Source organism: Pteropus medius, unplaced genomic scaffold (assembly GCF_902729225.1).
Source record: "Pteropus medius unplaced genomic scaffold, Ma_sr-lr_union100, whole genome shotgun sequence".
NCBI lineage: Eukaryota > Metazoa > Chordata > Mammalia > Chiroptera > Pteropodidae > Pteropus > Pteropus medius.
The window spans coordinates 2,471,796-2,492,663 of record NW_024350399.1 but is presented as its reverse complement, the minus strand read 5'-3'; the positions used below and the strand labels follow the sequence as shown (position 1 = coordinate 2,492,663).

Below are 20,868 nucleotides of genomic sequence, written 5' to 3'. Positions count from 1 at the left end.
TCAACTGCAACAAGAAGGAACACACAAACTACACAAGGGATGCCCCTGGAGCACCAGGATCAGGTGACCAAGGAGACTGAGCCACTGGACCCCACAGGATACCTGCATTAGTCACCATGCCAAGAATGGGAGATGTTGCAGTTCTACCTAATACATAGAAACACAGAAAGGCAGCCAAACTGAGGAGACAAAGAAACATAACCCAAATAAAACAATAATACAAAACTCCAGAAAAAGAATTAAACAAAATGGAGGCAACCAATCTATCAGATACAGAGTTCAAAGCACTAGTTAAGACTATAATGATATGAACAATCCTCTTATTACCACATCTGTTGTGTCCCAAAAGTTTTGATATGTTGTATTTTCACTCTCTGTTGTTCCTATGTTTCTCTTGATCTCTCCTTTTATTTCTTCTTTGACCCAGTCTTTCTTTAGCATGTTGTTTAATTTCTACATATTTGTGAGTTTCCCCACTTTTGTTTTTCAGTAAGTCTCCAGTTTCAAAGCATTGTGGTCAGAGAATATGCTAGATATGATTTCAATCTTCTTGAATTTGTTGAGGCTAGTTTTGTGTCTCAGCACATAGTCTATACTTGATAATGTTCCATGTACACTAGAGAAGATTGTATAATCTGGTGTCTTGGCATGAAAGGCTCTGTAAATGTTGATTATGTCCAATTGGTCTAATGTGTCATTTAAGGCTGATATTTTCTTACTGATTTTCTGTTTAGATGATCTATACATAGCTGTCAATGGGGTATTTAGGTCCCCTACTATAATTGTATTTTTTATCAGTTTCTACCTTTACTTATGTTAATAGTTGCTGTATGTATTTTGGTGCTCCCTAATTGTTAATGACCATTATGTCTTCTTGATGTATTGTCCCCTGTATTATGAAGTGTCCTTCTTTATCTCATTACCTTTTTTATTTGAAGTCTGTTTCATCAGATATAAGTACGGCTACACCTGCTTTTCTCTGGATTTCAATTGCCTGAAATATTGTTTCCACTCTTTCACTTTGAGGCTATATTTGTCTTTGCAACTGAGAGGTGTTTCTTGAAGGCTGCATATGACTGGGTTTTGTTTTTTGATCCATCTGCTATTCTGTGCAATTGCAACCAAAAGAATAAAATACCTAGGAATGAATTTAACAAAAGATGTGAGGAACCTATACAATGAAAATTATAAGACATTATTTTTAAAAAGTTGAAGAAGACACAAAAAAATGGAAAGATATTTTGTGTTCATAGATGGAGGAATCAACATAATTAAAATGGCCATAATACCAAAAGCAATATACAGATTTAATGCAATCCTCATCAAATTCTCAGACATTTTTTTTTAATAAAACAAAATATTATCAGATTTGCATGGAATTACAAAAGATCCTGAAAAGCCAAAGTAATCCTGACAAAAAAGAACAAGATCAGTCTACAGCCATGCTACCTTGAACAAGCCCGGTCCCATCTGATCTCAGAAGCTAAGCAGGGTTGGGCCTGGTGAGTACTTGGATGGGAGACCACCTAGGAAGACTAGGTGCTGTAGGCATAAAAAAAATAAAAAATAAATTTAAAATTTTTTTTAAAAAATAAGGGATTGTAAGCTGACAAGGTTCTTGCAATCTGTGAGGTCAACCAAGGATTGCCTTGCCTAAAAAATAAATAATAAATAATAAAGTTAAAAAAAAAAAAGAACAAAGCCAGAAGTATCACACTGCCTGACTTCAAATTATACTACAAAGTAACAATAATCAAAACAGCATGGTACTGGCAGAAAAACAGACTTGAAGATAAATAAAACAGAATCAAGAACCCAGAAATAAACGCTCAAATATATGGGCAAATAAATTTCAGCGAAGGAGCCAAAAACATACAATTGAGAAAGGAAAGCCTCTTTAAGCAATGATGCTAAAAAATTGGAAAGCCACATGCAAGAGAATGAAGCTAGACCCCTATCTGTAACAATACACCAAAATTAACTCAAAATAGATCAAAGACATGAATATAAAACCTGAAGCAATAAATTGCATTTAAAAAACATAGTTACTAAACTCATAGACCTTGGTTTTAGAGACGATTTTATGAATTTGATCACAAAGGCAAGGAAAGTAAAAGCAAAAATAAATGAATGAAACTAGAGCAAACAAAATAACTTCTGCACATCAAAAGAAACCATCAATAAGTCAAAGAGACAACTAGCTCAATGGGAGAAAATATTTGCAAGCAACACCTTCGATAGGGGGCTAATATCCAAACTATACAAAGAATTCATACAACACAACTACCAAAAAACAAACAATCCAATTTAAAAATAGGCAGAGGACCTGAACATACATTTCTCCCAAGAAGACATGCAAATGGCTAACAGACATATGAAAAGATACTTCACTAGTTATTAGGGAAATGCAAATCAAAACCATAATTAGATACAACCTTATACCTGTTATAATAGCTATCATCAACAGGACAAATAATAAGAACTCTTGGAGAGGTTGTGGGGGAAAAAGAATCTTCATACACTGCTGGTAGGAAAGTAAATTGGTACAGGTGCTATGGAAAACAGTATGGAGTTTCCTTAAAAAATTAAGAATAGAATTATTATTTGACCCAGGAATCCCTCTTCTGGGTATCTACCACAATATTTGAAAACATTTATCCACAAAAATATATGCACCCCGATGTTCATGGTGGCCAAGACATAGAAACAACTGAAGTGTCTTTCAGTGGATGATTGGATAAAGACGATGTGGTACATATATACAATGAAATATTACTCAGCCATAAGTAAAGATGAAATACTGCCATTTGCAACAACATGGGTGGATCTTGAGGTAATATGCTAAGCAAAATAAGTCAGGCAGAAAAAGTTGAGAACCATATGATATCACTCATATGGGAAATATAAAACTGAAAGTAACAAACAAACAAGACAAGCAAACAAAAACTCATAGACATAAACTACAGTTTAGTGTTTACCAGAAGGAAAAGGGGAGGGAGGGAGGTAGACAGGGTTAAAGAGGGTCAAATATATTGTGATGGAAGAAAAGTTAAGTTTAGGTGGTGAACACACAATGTAATACGTGGATGTATTTTTTTAATTGTATACTTAAAATCTTTATAATTTTATTAACCAGTGTTATTTCAATAAATTTAATAAAAATAAATAAATAAACGAATGCTTAAATAAATGAAAAATAAAGAAAATATAATTTAAAAATAAGGATAGTTTAACAGACCTCTGGTACAACATCAAACATAACAATATTTGCATTATAAGAGTAGCAGAAGATGAGAGAGAGAGAAATGGTTGAAAACCTATTTGAAGAAATAATAACTGAAAAATTCCCTAACTTGGTGTAGAAAACAGACTGCAAGTCCAGGAAGCACAGAGAGTCCCAAACAAGATGAACTCAAAGAGGCTCACACCAAAACACATCATAATGAAAATGCCAAGTTTAAAACAAAAGAAGAATCTTAAAAGCAGCAAGAAAAAAACAATTAGTTACCTATAAGGGAACTCCCATAGACTGTCAGTTGATTTCTCAACAGAAATTTTGCAGGCCAGAAGGGATTGGCATGAAATATCCAAAGTGATAAAAAGCAAACACCTACAACCAAGACTACTTCACCCAACAAGGCTGTCATTTAGAATCAAAGTAGAAATAAAGAGCTTCCCAGACCAAAAAAGAAAAAAGCTGAAGGATTTTATCACCAACAAACTAGTATTACAAGAAATGTTAAAAGGGCTTATTTAAGAAAAAGAAGAGAAAACAGTGATCAAAAATATGAATAAGAAAATATCGCGAAGAAAACAAACCTTTCACAAAGATAAACACACAATAAAAGCAGTGGATCAACAAACTATAAAGCTAATACAAAGGTTAAAAGGCAAAAGTAGGAAGATCATGTGTAATTACATGTGTAAATTAAGAAATACACACAAACAATCTTGAAAAAGAAAAACAAAGTTGGAGGTATCACACTACCTGATGTCAAACTATACTTCAAACCTATAGTAATAAAAACAAATACATAGATGAATGAAACAAAATAGAGATGTTCTGTATACATGTATATGGTCGTTTAATCTACAACCAAAAAAAGCAAGAATAAACAATGGGTTAAAGACAAGAATATACAATGGGTTAAAGACAAGAATATACAATGGGTTAAAGGTGTTGGGAAAACTGGTTATATACATGCAAAAAAATTAAACTGGACCACTTTCTTACACTATATACAGAATAAATTCAAAATAGATTAAAGACTTAAATGTAAAACCCAAAACAACAAACTCCTAGAAGAAAACATAGGCAGTAAACTCTCTGACATTACTCTTAGTAATTTTTTTTCCGATATATTTTTGAACAAAGGAAACAAAAGAAAAAATAAACAAATGGAACTACATCAAATTAAAAAGTTTTTCACAGCAAGGAAAACCATCAACAAATAAAAAGACAACCTACTGAATGGGAGAAGATATTCATTAACGCATATCTATAAGGGGTTAATACCCAAAATATATTTTTTAAAACATGATTTTTTTAAAAAACCTTATACAACTCAACACCAAAAAAAAATCTGATTAAAAATTAGACAGAGGACCTGAAAAGACATTTCTTCAAATAAAGCATACAGATAGGCAACAGACATATGAAAAGATGCTCAATGTCACTAATCATCAAGAAAATGTAAATTTAAACCATGACGAGATATTACCTTACAACTGTCAGAATAGCTCTCATCGATAAATCAGAAAACAACAAGTGTTGGTGAGGATGTGGAGAAAAGGGAACCCTGTTGATGGGATTGCAAATTGATGCAACCACTATGAAAAACAGTTTGGCGGTTCCTCAAAAAATTAAAAATAAAACTACCTTATGATCTAGCAATTCCACTTCAGGATATTTATCTGAAGAAATCCAAAACACTAATTAGAAAAAATGTATATGCACCACTATGTTCACTGCAGTGCTATTTACAATAGCCAAGATATAGAAGTAACCTAAGTGCCCATTAAGAACAATTGGATAAAGAAGTTATGTTATATATATGCAATGGAATATTATTCAGCCATTAAAAAAAAACTTAAATCTTAACATTTGTGACTATATAGATGGACCTAGAGGGTATTATTATAAGTGAAATAAGTTAGAGAACGTCAAATATCATATGATTTCACTTATATGTGGAATCTAAAGAACTAAATAAGTGAACAAATAAAACAAAACAGACTCATAGATACAGAGAACAAACTGGTGATTGCCAGATGGGAGGGGGTTGTGGAGATGGGTGAAGCTATTAAGAAGTACAAATTGGTCATTAAAAAATAGTCATAGGGATGTAAAGTACAGTATGGAAAATATTGTCAATAAAATTGTAATAGCTATGTGTAGTGCCAGGTAGGTACTAGACTAATTGGGGGGTCACTTTGTAAATTATATAAATGTCTAATTACTATGCTGTACATGTGAAACTAATATAAAATAATATTGAATTTTAACTCTAATTTAAAACTAAAAATTAAAGAATAGATAAATTTATAAGATAAGTCATAAGAAATAACCAGAATGCAACACAGAGTAATTAAAAGGTAGAAAACATAACAGAAAGACAGAAACCAGATGAAGCTATGTAACTTATATTTAATCAGCTACCTAGAGTACAGTGGGAGGCCATAATACAGCTCAGAGGACATTTTAAAGGATAGTGGCCAAGAATTTTCTACAACCAAAGACAGACATCAATCCAGATACTTAAGAATCCCAAAACTCACCTCATCAGTAGAATAAAAATAAATATACACCACTGTGTAAGTTCATAAAACAAATGAAAGAGAAAAAAAAGTTTTAAAGAGCTAGACCCCCTCCCCACCAACAAAAAAGAAATAATTTTTAAACAGTTTTAAAACCTTTAAAAGAGTGACTGAATAAAGAGATGACTTCTTTGGCCACTGCAACTCTAAAATTCTGTGCCCATGAAAATTCTCAGGAATAAAGGAAAGATTAATAGTAATAAGTAAACATGAGATTCTACCATGCATCTACCAAATTGACAAACGCTAAAAGCTCTAATAATAGCAAGTGTTGACAAAAATATAGAACAACTTGAGCTCTCAGATATCTATTGCTAGTGAGAATGTTAATATCACCACCTTGTAAAATAATTTTTCATTTTCTAGCAAATTTGAAGATATGCATTTATTACAACCCAGTAGTTCCACTCTTAAGGTATATCCCATAAAAAATTCTTTACCTGTTGTGGTATAAAAAAGAATATATTGTCATCATCCTTGGTTCCAGACACAGAGATTCCTTGAATTTCCTGAGTGATAAAAGTGTATTTATTATATGCTAATGAGGTGACTCACCATGGGCCCAGGATAATTTCAAGATGGGGGCCCATCACCAGGAAGACCAAGCACATCATTAGAGAGTTGGAACTTCAGCTTCCTGACTTCTAGGTAGAGAAGGAGGGCTAGAGATTGGTTCAATGGTTTAATCAATCTTACCTATGTAATAAAACATTAATAAAAACCCTGAATACTGAGGCACAGTGGAGCTTTCTGGTTAATAAACACATTGATATGCTGGAAGGGTGATGAACACAGATTCCACAAGGAGAAGGCTTGGGAGCTCTGCTTGCCCCCTACCCCATACTTTGCTCTATTCATCTCTTTAGGCTGTTTCTGATCTGTAGTCTTTGTAATAAAACTGTAAGTTTTTTCAGTGAGTTCTGTGAGTCATTCTAGTAAATTATCAAATCTGCATTGGTCATGGGAACTCCTGAATTTATAGCCATTCTGAAGTGCAAGTGGCCCCATGACCTGCAGTTAGCAACTAAAGTGGGATTAGACTCATAAAGAACTGAGCCCCTTGTGCAATCTGACGCTAGCTCCAAGTGTTAGCATCACAATTGTATTGCAGTTTACGTCAGTTAGGATAAAAACAAAATATTTTGAAATTTCTAGCTAACCAGGCAAAAGTGTGGGTAGTCCCTGAGATTTGTAGTTGACACCTGAAATGAGAGCAGTCTTATGAAGAACTTTGCATTTATCTTGAGAGGTCTGCACTAACTCTATAGTTAGTGTCAATATTGAATTTAATTGTAGAATATCCCATTGGTTTAAGAGAATTGGTGTCAGAACATGCCTGTAGACTAGGAAATAACTGACCCTTAAACAATGCAGGGTGTTGGGACACAGATCTCCACATAGTAGAAATTTCTTTATAACTATCATCGGTCCTCCATATCTGTGTATTCTCAACCACAGATGAAAAACACAGTTGACCCTTGAACAACACAGGTTTGAATTGCCCGGGACCACTTATAAATGGAAGTGGATCCACGAAGTTCAAACCCAAGTTATTCAGGGTCAACTGCATAAGCGTGTTCATAGCAGCATTGTTTAGAATGTCCCAGAACCGGAAATGACTCAAATATCCAACAACAGTATAACTGATAAACAAATTGTGAAATATATGTAAGAATGACAGCTATATAACATAAAAAAGGATAAATATTAAAAATATGATGTTGGAGCAAAATAAGCCAGGTACAAAATAATATATACCATATAATTTCATTCATAAAACTTTAAAAGCAGGCAAAGATACATTAATTCTATTGTTTCTGAAACATGCAAAGATAGCAAAACTATAAAGTAAAGCAAAGAAATAATTACCATACAAATCAAGAGAGAGGTTTTTTCTATAGAGAAGGGACAATACTATGATTGTCAGGGGGTACATAGGCAAATTTTGGGGGTACTAGAAATATTCTGTTCATTGACCTGAGTAATGATTTTCACTTTATTAAACTGTAATTTGTGTTTTATGCTACATTTCATACCTTTAAAAGGTTTTAAAAATAGTAGTGATTAGAAAAGAAACCTGTGAAACTCCCAGGCACGTTTATATAATTGTTGAGAATGTAGCAGTGAACTATGTATTGATTCAATAAAAAAAAAGATTTTATTAAAAAGTAAAAGTTACATTAGTAAAATAAATAATGTAGAACTTAAGTTAGTTAAAAATGGAAATTGAGAGGTTGAAGTAAAAGGATGCTTTTAAAAATACTTGCTTAGATGTAGAAGATTATACAAATGGGTAATTTCTTGATATGTGTAAAAATGTAAGTTTAGATTCTTTGTTAAAATAGTGCATGGCAGAATAAAAACATAAGATTTGACTTCCAGACTAGAGCACTTTATTATTGAGGTAACATTGGTTAATGACATTATATAAATTTCAGGTGTACAACATTATAATTCAATATCTGGATACTCTATTGCGTGCTCACCACCAAAAGTCTAGTTCCCATTTGTCACTACATAGTTAATCTTCTTTACCCATTTTTCTCTCCCTGACCCCCTTCCCCTCTGATAATGACCAATCTGTTTTCTGTATCTAAGCATTTGTGTTTGTTTTGTTTTGTTTGTTCATTTATTACTTTTTTGTTTTATGTTTCACATGAATGAAATGGTATATTTTTGTCCTTTTCTGTCTGACTTAGTATAATGCCTTCAAGATTCATCCATGTTTTTGCAAATGGCAATATTTCATCATTTTTATGGCTGAATAGTATCCTATCGTGTGTGTGTACGTGTGTGCATGTATCACATCTTCTTTATCCATTTATCCATTGATGGACACTTAGGTTGTTTCTATAACTTGATTATTTTAAATAATGTGACAATGAACATAGGGACATATATATCTTTTTGAATTAGTGTTTTCATATTCTTCATAAAAGAAATTGCTGGATCTTAATTAGATATTTAATTTTTAAATCATCTGCTGCAGAACCACTTGCAATATAAGTTTAAAATGCAGATTCCTATGCAGAATCTCTGAAAGAAGGGTCCAGGTATCTGCATTCAAGAAGTACTCTAGGTGATTTTAACTATGCACACCACTGTCCTGAAGAGAAAAAGGTAGGAGAGAAAAATGCAAGGCAAAACAAAACAAAAATTCTTGATAAAGCTAACAAAAAAAGATGACTATACAATAGTTACAAGAAAGTGTGGTAAATAGCAATCATAAAATAGAGAAGTGAGGCTTAATATAAATATATCGATGATTACAATAACTGTGAGTGAGTTAAGTTCCCCTAGAAACAATTTAAGTCTCTAAAATTGGTAAAAATAAGGGAGTAAAAAAAAATTAGTCCAGATACATGTTATTTATAAAATACAGCCTTAAAAACATACATAGAAAATTTGGAAATAAAAGAACAAATAGAGATATATTGGGTAAATTCTACCAAAAGAAAGCAAGACTGGAAATATAAAAATAAGACAGAATTTAATGCAAAATGCACTCAATACTATAAAAATGATGTTTTATTTTGACAATTTATGTCCTAGGGCAAAAACCTTATCACAGTAAAAATAAGCATTTAAAATACCATGAAACTAGCAGTTAATAATTTTAAAAACTGAAAAAGAAACCATTATCCATTGAGAAATTTTTAAATTATTTTTTAACTAATCTTAGATTTAAAATATAATAAATCTAAAATGAAATCACAGACTCTTTAGAAATTAATGGTAACAAGAACACTATATTTCAAAATCTATGGGATTTAGTCAAAGGGGTAATTAATCAAGAGAAAACATATAGCCTTAAATGTATTTCAAGTATATTTGAATGTAAATTAATTAAAAATTCAAAAAATTAAGAAAATTATAAAATAACGAATATATCAAAAAAATTAAAGAGTAGAAGGGATACATAAAATAAATGTAATTAATAAATTAGAAAGGAAAAGAGTAGACTTTGATCAATAAAACAAAGTTGACCCTTTGAAATGCCAACAAGAAAAATAAAGCTCAGAAAAATTTAACAGTTGGAAAAGAGAAAACAAAAACCTTGCCAAGGCTGAGAATGGAGATGGACAATCAAGAAACCATGAGGCTGAGGTTCTGAAGCACAGGACGTAGCTACAATGTTAGTATTTTAAGAGGACAGAGAAATTCAGAACTGCAGGCTAAGATATTTGCTTCCAATGGCATTAGACAATTTACAATGAGAAAAAAACAAATAAGATACACCAGGGCTTTAACTCAAAACATAGAGTGAAAGTAAATCCTATTTTATAACTATGGTAGAAATATTGTCTTATCTATATTCGCTAAGCTGAGACAGTTAAAAACCACTTTGAGAAATTCATTTTAAAGGCTGAAAAATGTCTACTGAGTTCATAACCTCTTCAAATTTCTTATATAAATTATAGTATTGATGAAAAAAGAGTAGGTTCTTGACCCACAGGATATAGACACTATGGAGGAATGAGAACTGGAGAACTAACTGCCCCAAGGCTCTATGAACAATTCCCACTCTACATGACTTGCTGCCTCCTGCTACATCTTTGAAGTAATATAGCAATCTCTACTATGTCTCACCCTTCATTGTTATCCTAGTAATGTCTAGAATTAGTACCCAAGAAGATGACATGCAGAATCAGAATAGAAAAAAAAAGTAGTCCTAACTGGAAGAGATTACAGAAAATGCGCTATCTGTAATGGGAGCACTCATTGGAGATAATGCATTTAAAGTGCTAGATTAGGCAGACAGGTATGGTTCTGAAAATGTTTTGGGTTGTTTAATTGAAACCAGCATCCAGTCTTGGCCTGGGCAGCACCGAAGTTCAGAAATTCTGGGCCCAACATAGCAGAAGACATTCAAAGATTGCAAAAGATAGGAATATTAAATTGTGTCCATCATATGATTCTTGCTCATTTCATTGACCCTTTCATTATGTGTGTATGTGTATGTGTATATGTATGTGTGTATGTATATATATGTGTATATATATATATTTCTGTTACTTATATATGCTACCATATATAATACATGTATATGTATATGTATGTATGTGTGTGTATATGTGTGTATATGATTTTTTTCCCTCTTACTTTTAGGAATAAATTAGCAAGACACAAATATTGAAAAGGAGTTTTTCTGGATGACTTTTTTCCTACTGGGCAGCATTTGGGAAATAGCTGAAATAAAAATAAAAAGGAAATGAAAGAATCCTGGGGTAGGTGGGCCCAGGTGGCAATACAGTAAATTGGGCATAAGTTTGTGCAGTAATCAGGGCTCTTTGAAAGTCCTTATACAGAGTTTACTTTTTCTCTCTCTTCATGAAATTCTCAGAAATAAATTAATAGATCAAATTTCATTTGATTTGTGTAAGATTAAAAACAAAGAACTCTAGGATAAGTGAAAAGAAGACTAACTCTAACCAGTACATTGAAGTGTTATGCTCAATTCCCAGGCAACAGCTCCTGAGGCCCTGGAATGAAGGGAAGTCTGCAATGATACTATGAACCACAGAGAAAGGGCTTTTGTGGTAGGAATGCCAGACAAAAGCCAACAAATCCTATCTTGTCTGCTGTAATAGTTAATCAAAGGCCAGGCAGCTTTCTAGGTGAAATTAAAGATATTGTTATTACCATTAAAGATGCAAATATGTTGATTTCTATTAATTTCTATTCAAATTCCTGGTAGAACTAATACTAAGTCCGATGTGTTTTAAAGAATGCCAGTGGAACTCACAAAAATTAACTCAAAATAGATTGAAGACTTAAACGTAACATCTGAAACTATAAAACTCCTGGAAGGAAACAGAGGAAAAACTCCCTGATTGGTTTTGGCAATACTTTTTTGGGTATAACACTAAAAGCACAGGCAACAAAAGCAAAAAACTAAAAAGAATGGGATGCTATCAAACTAAAAAGCTTTGCCCAGCAAAGGGAACAATCAATAAAATAAAAGATAGCATACAGAATAAGAGAAAGTATTTGCAATATATATATATCTGATAAAAGATTAATATCCAAAATATGTAAAAAAAAAACTCATACAACTTGATAGCAAGAAAACAAATTATGCAATTAAAAAATGGGCAAAGAATTGGAAAGCCACATGCAAAAGAACAAAACTAGACTGCTATCTGTCACCATACACCAAACTACCTCAAAATGGATCAAAGACATGAATATAAGATCTGAAGCAATTAATTGCTTAGAAGACAACATAGGTACTAAACTCATGGACCGTGGTTTTAGAGGGGAATTGAAGAATTTGACCTCAAAGGCAAGGAAAGTAAAAGCAAAAATAAATGAATCAGATTTTATCAAACTAAAAAGCTTCTGCACAGCAAAAGAAATCAACAAAACAAAGAGGCAACCAACTCAATGGGAGAAGATACTTGCAAACAACTCCTTCGATAAGGGGCTAATATCCAAAGAATACAAAAAACTCATACAACTTAATCACAGAAAAGCAAACAATTCAATTTAAAAATGGGCACAGGACCTGAACATACACTTCTCCCAAGAAGACATACAAATGGCTAACAGACATACGAAAAGATGCTCAAATTCACTAGCTACTAGAGAAATTCAAATCAAAACCACAATGAGATATCACCTAATACCTGTTAGAATGGCTATCATCAATAGGACAAGTAATAACAACTGGAGAGGTTGTGGAGGAAAAGGAACCCTCTACACTGTTAATGGGAATGTAAATTGGTATAGCCGCTATGGAAAACAGTATGAATGTTTCTCATAAAATTAAGAATAGAATTACTATTTGACCCAGCAATCCCTCTTCTGAGTATCTACCCAAAATATTTGAAAACATTTATCCACAAAGATATATACACTCTGATGTTCATTGCAGCATTATTCACAGTGGCTAAGATATGGAAACAACTGAAGTGTCTTTCGATGGATATTGGATAAAGGTGATGCAATACCTATATACAATAGAATATTACTCAGCCATAAGAAAAGATGAAATATTTGCAACAAATTGGATGGCTCTTGAGATTAACATGCTAAGTGAAGTAAGTCAGGCCGGAAAAGTTAAGAACCATATGATTTTACTCACACATGGGACATAAACTGAAAGCAGCAAACAAACAAGACAAACAAAAACTCATAGACATGGACAATAGTTTAGTCATTACTAGAGGGAAATGGGGAGGGAGAGAGATAGATAAGGGTAAAGGGAGTCAAATATATGGTGATAGAAATAAAGTTAACTTTGTGTCATAAACACACAATGCAATATACAGATGATGTATTATTGAATTGTACACTTGAAATGTATAAAATTTTATTAACAAATGTCACCCCAATAAATATAATTTAAAAATAAAAATAAAACAAAATCTAAGCAAGGACCTAAAAAAATAATAACCTGGATAGATAGATAGTTTTCCAAAGAAGATAAACACGTGGCCAACAAGTTCATGCTTAACATCAAAAGGAAAATACAAATCAAAACCAGTGAGCTGTCACCTCACATTGGCTTTAATCAAAAAATACAAGAAATAAACAAGCGTTGATGAGGATGTGGAGAAACTGGAACTTTTGTGCACTATTGGGAATGCAAATTGGTATAGTCACTGTGGAAAACAGTATAGAAGTTCCTTAAAAAATTAGAAATAGAATTACCATAGGACCTAGCAATCTCACTTCTTGGTATACATCCAAAGAAAACAAAATCAGCATCTCGAAGTTATATTTGCAATCCCATTTTTTTGCAGCATTACTCATAATAGCTAAGGTACAGAAAAAATATAAGTGTCCACTGACAGGTGAATAAATAAAGATGTGGAATGGGATATTAGCCAAGAAAAAGAAGGAAATCCTCCCATTTGCAACAACATAGATAAACCTGGATGACATTATGCTATATGAAATAAACAGAGAAGGACTAACACTATATGATTTCACTTATATGTGGGATTGTTTTAAAAGAGAGGGAGAGGAGGGAGGAACAGAAGAAAAGAAATAAAGAAAGAAAGAAAGAAAGAAAGAAAGAAAGAAAGAAAGAAAGAAAGAAAGAAAGAAAGAAAGAAAGAAAAGAAAGAAAGAAAGAAAGAAAGAAAGAAAGAAAGAAAGAAAGAAGAAAGAAAGAAGAAAGAAAGTTGAAAGAAAGACAGAAAGAAAGAAAGAAAGAAAGAAAAGAAAGAAGAAAGAAAAGAAAGAAAGAAAGAGTGAAAGAAAGAAAGTGCTGAAGCTGAATGGTAGGCTGAAGCTGAAGGAAGGAAGGAAGGAATGAAGGAAGGAAGAAGGAAATAGGCTGGAAGGAAGATGGAAGGAAGCTGAATGAATGAATGAGAATGAAAGAATTGAAAGACAGAAAGAATGAAAGAAGGAAAGAATAGAAAAAGAAGGAAGAAGGAAAGAAGGAGAAGAATGAGGGAAAGAATGAAAGAAGGAAATAAAAGGAAAGAAGAAGAAAGAAGAAAGAAGAAAGAAAGAAAGAAAGAAAGAAAGAAAGAAAGAAAGAAAGAAAGAAGGAAGGAAGTGAAGGAAGGAAGGATGAAGGAAGGAAGAAGGAAGGAAGGAAGTTGTAAGGAAGGAAGGAAGGAAGGAAGGAAAGGAAGTGAAGGAAGGAAGGAAGGAAGGAGGAAAGAAAGGAAGAGAGAGAGAGAGTCAGACTCAGAAACAGAGTAGAATGATAATTAACTTGACTTAGGGTTGTGGTGGAAATGGGAAAATGCTAATCAAAGGGCAGAAACCTTCAATCATAAGACGAATAAGTTCTAGAGTACAACATGGTGACCATAGTTAATAATATTGTATTATATATTTGAAATTTGCTGAGAGTAACAACACACACACAAAATATACCTGTGTGAGGTGATGGATGTGTTAACCTAGTTATTGGAATTATTTCACACTCTGTGTGTGTGTGTGTGTGTGTGTGTGTGTGTAGAAAATTATCACACTGTATACTTTAAAATATATACAACTTATAAATGTCTAATCACTATGCTTGTTATACATCTGAAACTAAAATAATATTGTACATCAACTATAACTTAAAAATTATATATATGTGTGTGTGTGTGTGTGTGTGTGTATATATATATATATATATACATATATAATTTCATTTGTCGATTACTTCAGTAAAGCTGGGGGTAATGCTAGTGGAGTATTCCAAACTTAATAAAATAGTCACAAACTAAATAATGTGGCTGCTAATTTATATACCCTAATACAACAAAGGACCAATGAATTTTTATTTTTAATACACAGACAACATGGAAGAAGTTTACCATTTGTTTCTGCCTGAGAGATTATGATAACTTTCATCTTTATAATACCATTTGACATCGTTAATCTACAGAGGCCTACTCATCTCATTATCACGCACAGCCTCACACCAGTCCACTACATTGGCAATGTCATGCTGATAGGTACCAGAAATAAGAAGTAGCAAGTACCTTCCATGTTTTAGTAAGGCCTACATGGTGAATTCCACAAAAATAGGGGGAAAGATCTGTTATTTCAGAGTGGATCATTCAGAAGAAGCCTGGAAAATATTTGTGCTATACATAAGTTCTCAGAGTATTTCCCTGATGCAGATTCTTAATAATCAGAGTCAGGAGAACTTCTTGTTTTTGTCAATCATTCTCCTTCTCTGGCCAGCCCAGTACTTGTTAAATGGGCTAATAAATATAAGGCCGTAATGACCAGGATAGAAGATATGTATGGGCTGCCTATCATAGACTTCTCTCACCAAGTCTAACTTGGTTACTCCAATGCTGAACTCCCAACTCAAGTGGAAAGTGACATTATCCTATATTATTAATGGGAGAGCAATTTGTTCTCAAGAAACAGACACATTAGGGATTTAGAGTTGCTTTCCTGTTCATCACAGATCTGTAAGCACCACCTTTGGTGAATATATTAAATCTCTTATGCACTATTATGTCATCCTACATAATAATGCCTCTAATCAAGGGACACATTTCACTTTGAAAGAGAGGCAGTAATCTGAAGCCCCTGCAAGGAACCGACCAAAGCATTTCCTAATTAGTTTTGATTTATGAGAGGCTTTCACAATGATATATATCTCTTATGGCTCCTACAGGAATTTTTAAAATTATCTTTTCATTTTGTGTAAAATATGATAAAGAAATAGTTATAAGATTAAAAATTAAATCACTATATTATTAAATATTGCATTTAAGATTCATTTTTATATTATCTTTAATAATTCATAATATAAAAAGACACTTTCACATTTAACAAGTGACATTTAATTTGCTTTAAGGTACATAGGAATATCTAACTACATTATAAATAAATTTTAAAAATTGATTATCATATCATATTTGATTTGATAAATCAACTACACTTGGAACCCAAATGTAGCTCTCTGTAAATAACACATTGTTAGATATAATCATGATAAATTTCCTCTCTTAATACAGAGAATTGTTGAGGTGCTACCTGAGAGTTTTAATTAGCTGAATGCCACTTAAAGATTTGGTTAAGATCATCTTGAGGTAAATTTGCTGAATTACTGTCATTAACTCATATTTCAACATCAACCTTCATTATATTTCTCATATTTTTAACAGTCCAATATGGGTATGAATTAAATAACATGCAACTATTAACAAAATTATTTAAAACTATATAATGATCAGAACCATGAAGCAGGATTTCTGAGCTTATTCATCTGATTAGCCACAAACTATGTTCACTCTTCATATACTCAAAGGTCCCCAAACTGTTCCATTGCAAAAGGAAAACTAGAAAGTGTTCAATAGTTTAATATATACTTAACCAAATGCCATTGCTATCTTTAACAATGCAAACCTGCTTGCATCCATCTCTGAACTCTGGGAGTTTATCAACCACCAGATGACAAATGCTGGTGCACTCTTATTGCCGAAGACTCAGACATTGTACCAGATCTTGGACACAAGCTCAACTAGTATTTTACAGAATGTCATTACTGAGCTCTAATCAGTGACCAAATGAACATTCTCTCACAACTGCACACTGTCACACACCACCACTAAGGTATGGAGATAAGAGTGGTATCTTTACTTGTTTACACTTACCTTGGCTAATTCTGAAAAGGATTTGAGACGGCTTGCAATAAAAAAATCAGAGAATATTCAAAAATAAGTAAATGAGACAATTAGGATAAAGAAAAATAATAGTAAACAATTGAGTATTCTGGAAAGTTTAATACCTTAGGAAAAGATGCTTACACTAGAAAAATAGTAAAAGTCAATTATATATTTTATTAATTTTTTTATTTTTAAATTACTGTTGGCATACATTATATTAGTTTCACACGTACAACATAGTAATTATACATTTATATAATGTACAAAGCGGTCACCTCGATAAATCTAGTACCCATCTGAAACCACATATAGTTATTATAATATTATTGACTATATTCCCTATGCTATACTTTACATTCCTATAACTATTTTGTAACTACCAATTCATAGTTCTCAATCCTTTCCACTTTTTCACCTACCTTGCCACCCCCTCCCATCTGGCAACCATCAAAATGTTCTCTGCATTTTTGAGTTCATTTCTGTTTCACTTGTTTGTTTCTTTTAGTCTTTAGATTACATATGTAAGTGAAATTATCTGACATTTGTCTTTCTCTGCTGACTTACTCCTCTCAGCACAATACCCTCTATGTTCATTAATGCTGTCGATGATAAGATTTCATTCTTTTTAATGGCTGAGTAATATTCCATTGTATATATGTAGTACTTTTTCTTCATTATTCATCTATTGATGGACATCCAGGTAACCTCCATACCTTGCCTATTGTAAATAATGCTACAATAAACACATGAATTCTCAAATCCCTTCGAAGTCATGTTTTGGGTTTCTTCGGATAAATACCCAGAAGTGAGACAACTGGGTCTTTCTTTGTCTCTTGTTATAGACTTTGTTTTAAAATCTATTTTGTCTGGTGTAAGTATTGCTACCCCAGCTTTTATTGTTTGTTTATTTAAATTTTCATGAAATATCTTTTTCCATCCCTTCAACTTTCATTTCATCCTGTGTATGTTTTTCAATCTGAAGTGAGTCTCTTATAGGCAGCATGTGTAAAGGTCTTCTTTTCTTATCCATTCAGCCACCCTATCTTTTGATTGGAGCATTTAACTCATTTATATTTAAAGTAATTTTTGGTAGATTGGAGTTATTACCATTTTATTAGTAGTATTTTTATCTTTTCTTCTTCTTCTTCTTAAAGAAGTCCCTCTAATATTTTCTGTAATACTGGCTTGATGGTGATGAACTCCTTCAGCTTTTTCTTGTCTGGGAAGCTTTTTATCTGTCCTTCAATTCTAAATGGTAGCTTTGTTGGATAGAGTAATCTTGGTTGTAGATCCTTGCTTTTCATCATTTTAAATATTTCTATGCCTATCTCTTCTGGCCTGCAAAGTTTCTGTTGAGAAATCTGACAGTCTTAGGGGAGCTCCCTTATAGATAACTAACTGCTTTTCTCTTGCTGTTTTTAATATTCTATCTTTGTCTTTAACTTTTGGCATTTTAATTATGATGTGTCTTGGTTTTGGCCTGTTAGGGTTTGTCGTGTTTGGGATTCTCTGCACTTCCTGGACTTGAATGTCTATTTCTTTCAACAGGTTAGGAAAGTTTTCATTCACTATTTTTTCAAATAGTTTTTCAATCCCTTTCTCTCTCTCTTCTCCTTCTGGTATCCCTATGAGGCGAATGTTGGTACACTTGATGGTGTCCCAGAGACCCCTTAAACTATCTTCATTTTTTGGATTCTTTTTTCTTGTTGCTGTTCTAATTGAGTGTTTTCTGCTACCTTAGCTTCTAAATAGCTGATTCGATCGTCTACTTTATCTAATTTACTTTTGATTCCTTCTAAGGTAATCTTCATTTTAGTTATTGTATTCTTCATTTGACTGGTTCTTTTTTTGTTTTCTATCTCCATTTTTATGTTGTCTATCTCTTCATTAAAGTTCTCACTAAATTCACCTACTCTTCCTCTAAGTTCATTGAGTATTCTTATAACCAGTTTTTAAAACTCTGCACCTGGTAGATTGCTTGTCTCCATTTTGCTTTGTTTTGTTTTTTAATCTAGGACATTTCGTTGTTGTTGTTTCCCCATTTTTACTTCCTCCCTGTGTTTTTTCTTTGTATTAGGTAGGACTGCTACATCTCCCAGTCCTAGTTGAACGATCTTATATAGTAGGTGTCCTGTGGAACCCAGTGGTACAGTCTCCCTTGTCACCTGAGCCAGGTGCTCCAGATGTGTATGCCTCCCTGTTGTAGTTGCACCTTGGTTGTTGTTTGCATATCAATAGGAAGGATTGACCCTCAGGCTGATTGATTGTAAGAACTGGCCAATGAGTACAATGGAGGAGCTGCTGTGTAGGGGCTGACCCTACAAAGCAGGATTCACTTTAGCAGGGCTCTGATGTCTGCCTAGTCTGTTCTTCTAACGTGTTGTCCTTGGATATAGATCCAGGTGGTACTATGGCTCAGACCAGGTATGCAGGCCAGAGGTCTCCTGGGAGGGCCCCATCAAAGGCAAATTTCAGCCTATGCCTGTGCCTTGTGCCCTGCCAAAGGCCATGTAGCATGAGCCACCAAGTAATCCACAGATTGCCTCCACCCACACTTGGCTTGGATGTGCTTTGAGAGGCCAAGGCCCGAATCAAAGCTGACTGCTACTAGATCTGGGATTGATGCTGCTCAGCAAGATATACAGGACACCCTGAGGCCAGATGCTGCCTATTTAGGTTCTGTGAACTTTTGAGAGATTTTAGGAAAGTCTGCAGCATGAGCTAAGACAGTCCATTTGTATGGAAAATCCACTGGCTTCAGTGGGTCCACAAGTTGGGTGGGGTCTCAGAGCATCTGTAGGGTGGGGTAGCCATGTTGATGGAGACTCAGCTATGGTGGCTGCCTGCATCTGCACACTGAGTGGGGGTACAACATAATAAGGGAACAATGCCCTCTGCCAGTACTGCCATCTGGGAGAAAGCTGCCCCTCCATCCTTCACCCTGAAGGTAGCCACTTCCTCTTCCTCTATCCCTAGCACCTTTCAAGCTACTGCCCCAGTGCTGGAACTTGGAGCAAGTGAGTACAGCAGAGAGTAAGTCTGCATGCAGGCCCTTTAGAAGGAATGTCTGCAACTCCAGAGGCCCTCCGTCTCACTCAGCCACAGTCTCTGCTGGTTTCCAAAGCCAGAACTGTGGGGACTTCTCTTCCCAGCAATGGAACCCTGGGTTGGGAATCCTGATACGGGTCTGGGACCCCTTGCTCCTCCATGAGAATCTCCATAGCCAAGATATCCCTTCCAATTCTCAACTGCCATGCACGGGTATGGGACCAGCCTGTTCTGCATCTCTGCCTCTCCTACCAGTCTCAAGGTGGCCTCTTCTGTGTGTCTCCAGTTGTAAAACTTTTGTTCAGCTAGACTTCAGCTGACTCCAAATTATGGTTGTTCTATAGTTTATTTCTAATTGTGATGTTGTTGTGAGAGGAGGCAAACACAGCATTTACCGACTCCACCATCTCGACTGCCTATTATATCTCAATAAAGCTGGAAGAAAAAAATTCTCCTGAGTTGGTAGAGAGACAGACACTAGGCCATTTTGGAATCTTAATGCCACTGAGAGGAGAATCAAAGAAAGAAGTTGGCTGGTGTGGTTGACTAGCTCTCCATAGGAAATTTTCTTTGAAAATTTCTGCTCTGAATTGAGAACTTAACATTTTAGGTTTTATTGAGACTGAAGAAGGTCCTGTGACCATGTTCCCCTTTCTAATTCCAAACTCTCCTGTTGAAATAGGAGAGCCAAGCTGGGATATATTAAACACTCAACATCAATGAGCACATCAGGATTGAATCACATCTGCCTTAATCTACCACAATACCAAGTGCTGCCAGGAAAATTCTTTGTTCACTATGTCCAATGTTAAAGACTAAGAGAAGACAACTGAAATCCTTAAAGACAATAACACCAATGGCTTCCCTAAGAAATAAAGATCAATCCACTAGGGTTAAAAAAAAAAAACACAAACCAATG

The 20,868-nt window shown here is 33.9% G+C and overlaps 1 pseudogene; it reads left to right on the top strand.

The window, feature by feature from the left end:
• The first annotated feature begins 1,432 nt into the window (after positions 1–1,432).
• On the top strand, positions 1,433–1,551 carry LOC120584331 (uncharacterized; annotated as a pseudogene).
• Positions 1,552–20,868: the final 19,317 nt, after the last annotated feature.